Source organism: Melanaphis sacchari, unplaced genomic scaffold (genome assembly GCF_002803265.2).
Source record: "Melanaphis sacchari strain LSU unplaced genomic scaffold, SCAv2.0 Contig257_pilon_pilon, whole genome shotgun sequence".
NCBI classification, from domain to species: Eukaryota; Metazoa; Arthropoda; class Insecta; order Hemiptera; family Aphididae; genus Melanaphis; species Melanaphis sacchari.
In genome coordinates, this window is record NW_020271130.1 from 518349 (window position 1) to 523031 (window position 4683).

The window sequence follows — 4683 nt, forward strand, 5'->3', positions numbered from 1 at the left end:
GTCAGTCTTAAACTTTGAAAATGGTTTATGATGGAAAATTGGATTTTGTTCACTAATTGGTGATATTATAGGATTAAAATATAAATGAAATTCGAAGTGTTCTTTAAAATAATTGGTAAAATACATATATTAATTAAAAAAAATAGGTAAAATTTTTACCAGTTTTAGATAGTCGATTTCAATTTTTTGCTTTAATTAAAAAAAAAATTCATTAATTTTTTTCATTTTTGCCAAAACTTGTTTAACACTTTCTAAGTGCGATAATTTTTATAATTTTAAAAATATTTAAATTTTTATGTAATTAAATTTTTTATTTTTTATTCAGAAACTTTGATTATTAAATGCTAATTCCATGTAAGTGGTTTTTACAGATATTCAAAAATATTAAAAATACAATATAATAAATGTTAAAAAGATAAACAAGTGAATACCACTCTACCGTACATTATGCGTCAAATGAGTCATTGTGATGTTTATGTTAAATTTAAATTTAATAATATCATTTACTACACTATTAAATAAGATTAACGATTCTGAGCAGAGACCATCTATTAGCCTATGTAACAAAGTAAATTTTATCATATTTATAACTATTAAAGTGATTTATTTCACTTTAGTACTGATTATATTTTTCCTGAAAACACTGCGTTCATTAAATTAATTTAAATTACATTTTAAAATAATTGAGACCATTATTTTTTATATTCTTTAATTGGAAAATAAATAACATAATATATAAGAAATTTTATATGAAATCTAACGAGTATTTTCATCCTTTCATAATTTTTTTATTAATATTATAAAAAAATATCGAAAATCTCAACTGCCTATAAATAACTCAAAAATTCAAAATTTTAAAAATTGTATAATATATATAAATCATAATGTATAAAATTCAAAAAATAAATTATTAGTAACCTAACCTAACCTACCATTTTATCATATAAATAAATTTTAAGGACTGACACGTCATCTCCATTCAGTTAAACTTAAAGCCTATTATTTAATGGCGTGACATCCTCGCTCATTTTTTTTACATCTAAAATATGGATAAGTTCTATAATATATTCAAAAAAGTTATTTCGGATTATACTAGCTTAAATTTAATTAGTTATATTTTTAATTAATTATCAATTTTTTTTAAATTAGAGATTATGTTAAAATTCAGCTTTACATGATTTACCGCTACCGCAGTAACATTACCAAGACGATATAATTTTAACACCACCATTGCAAGGTGAAGTCGTGAGGATAAAATAATTGAAAATAAAAAAAATATGTCTTACTTTTATCATTATGTCGTAAAATCCATCGATGTCATTGTTCTGTTCTGAAAACTATCAGTTAAGATATCGTTACGAGATCTGGTCTGCTTGTGTCTTATTGAACGAAAACGACGAAAATATTGTAGACACCGTAACAGATAGCAGATTACTTTTAAAAATTTTTACCGGAAGTGGAATGAAATACCACTGGCGCTAGTTCAGTACTCAAAGTAAACACTTTGATAGAACCTCAAAGATAAGCTTAACGTGCAAATTTGCTTGTCAAAAATAACAAATAATTATGTATCCCCCCCCCCCCACTGCCGGCAACCGGCATCACTGCTCATAACACCTGTTAATAATGTTGGTACCACCAGTTTCGCTACTGAAGTACTGTATACAAGGAGAACAGAACCGACGAAAGAACAATGTAGAAAACAAACATTTCCGACTACATTACAATTTGGAAGACAGATGATCCGGCAACGCTTAGAGGTGCATTTTAATGACTAATGACTAGGGCTCGGAAGTTGATGCATTTTGCATTTTTTTTTGGAACTTTTTAGACGATGCTCTCCTGGCCACTAATCTGTTTCATAAGCATGTGAATCTAAATAACTAATTTTTATTTTACATTTTTTTTTTTTTTGCATTTTTTGGTGTTTATTACTTTTTAAGTCATTTTTTGAGATTTTTAGGTCATTTTGCCACATTTTTAGTTATTTTTTGATTTCACACTAGTTCATTTCTTATCGTTTCTTGTTGACCATTATGCCGATAACCACAGACATTTATAAAACAAATATTTTTAATTTTTTAATTTTTCTATTTTAAGGACATTTTTTGCCATTTTTATGGTCATTTTTTATTGTTTTTAAGGTCATCAACTTCCGAGCCCTACAGTAATGACTAATGAGTGAAAGTGATGTATTCTAATTATTTTTATTATTAGTCTCAGATAAACAAAATAATACTGTATATACCTAAGTTCTAAATATACCTATCTTTCTAACCTAAATTAAAGTATTGGTATAATCCTTTGTATTCCAATGCGTTACCAAATTGTGTAACGTATCAATATATTTATTAATAAATTAATTTATTTATTAACTAAATTAGCTTAGTTATATAGTAGACATACTGATACTATTAATTAGTAATTATTTGTTGTTAATAAATATATTTGATTCTGAGGCTTTCGGAATGAGCTATGTCCTTAGCATGTTTATAATGAGCATCCATTATATATATGTAGTGCTGTAATTATTTATAGATTGAGATATATTATTGATTTTGATTTAAGCAATGCTATTATAATATAACTAAATATTTTTCTGAATATTTTATATAGTTGAATACTAGACGAATTAAAGAACATTTTTAAGATATGTCCTTGAATGTCAACATAGTATAGTTTTATAACTGATTTACCTTTAAAGTTAAATTCGAATTTGAAGACATTTAAATAATTATTTAACACTACAATGAATTAAAAATAGTTTGATTTCCGTGAAAAGTATTCTAAAATTCATCAAATTCTTCGAATAGTAGACAAAATATTATTTTCTCTAGAAGAAAAACAATATTGCACTATTTGCACGGGTTTCTTTTTAGACGTTTCCTAAGCCTTTGATCGAGTCTTGCACACAGATCTTTTGTTCAAATTGAAACTCATCTGACTATCTAGGTCCTACTTAGAAGATCATTTTTTTTCGGTACGGTTTATCTACCTCTTCACCAAAAGTAATTAAAGGAGTTGTCCTCTAAGACACAGTTACTACTCCTTTACTATTTAAGATTTATCTCTACTCGTTTAATTCAAAACATTCCGTATTTAGTTTATAACATAGGAATGTTTACGGGCGTTGCTAAATAATGGGTATGCTATAGCAACAACTGGAGCTTTATTTTAGATTTTAGTTATAAAAGAAGTTATATCATTTTGTAGGTTTCAAATATAAAACAATCCAAATTTTATTTTTTATTTAAATATGATGCGCCCAAATATTAAAATGAATCGTGAAGTAAATGTAAATATGCATGTACTTAAAGAAAAATAAATATTCTAGATGTCTGGAGAAAGAAAGTATCATGAAAGTAAAAATAGTACATCTCAAACATTTCATGAAACTGTAAAACAGGAAATCAATATTAACTGTTTTAATACAGCACTTGATAATATGATAAGTGGATCGAGTGATAGATTTGATCAGGAAACTTTAAGTACTTATTATTTCTTCTATCGGTAATGTCTTGAAATTTATTCCAACAGTTGAAAATATTAAACTATTTGGACACTTAGTAAAGTATTTCAAATTGACATAAAACTGAGCTAGTTTATTATTACTTAAGTGCTAGAGCTCCACATTAATTACTATAATATTTTCTATTTCGCATGTTCACACAGCGATTATATTTATGATAAAAAATTTAAATCGTATAGTTATAGAATTTTATAAATATAATTATTTTGAATTTACACGTTGATTATTTTTCTACAGAATATACAATCAATGAATTGATACAGATGATTAATATCGAAATTAATGACGGCATTTTTGATTTTACAAAAATTATGATAAAATTATAATTTAGTACTATAGGTAGTTAATAATTATCACTAATAATACTTAAAAGTAATCAGTTTATATTTTAAAAGCACATTTTAAATTAATGTAAATATAATAGCTTTAAACATTTCAAATTTATAAATTATTACATTAATCAATTTATTTGCAAAAACTCGATAAATTCATTTGCCAAGTTTGAATTTATTAAAATGTATTTATAATCCATATAACTTTTCATGCTTACCAAGTTAAGACAATAACACGGATATCTGCAAGTGACTATCGAAAACAATAACAACAATTTAAGTTAAGTCCAATTAATTCATTCCGTCCCAAAAATCCTTTATACACGAAACTGACATTATACCAAGGAACATTGCACAACATGACCACCTCATAAAAATACTCATTTGGTACCAATATACCATGGTTACAGCTTCTGGCCTCTGCTAAGCCTTCTAACACTAAAACCTCCATATTACACAGACGTTTAAATCAATATGCTTAGGTTATATTACAACAACTTCTTATTTCCTCTTTTTTGCCTTAATCTTAAATCGCATATTTCACAAGTTAACACAAATATATGTATTTGCTTTATGTACTTACTATTAATTTATTATACATGTACATTAAATACCTACAATGTTTTAACAAAATACAAAAAGAAACAGTTATTTATTATTTTACTTAGTGCCTTAACTAGATTATAGTCACAAATTCTCTTTAACTCTTCATTATTTTATATAAACAACGAAATTGGAAACAAAAGGATTTTATGGGATTCTCTGACTTAACGAGTGACCTTACCGCAATACTGGGGTGAATGGTTCAAATAATAGAATATT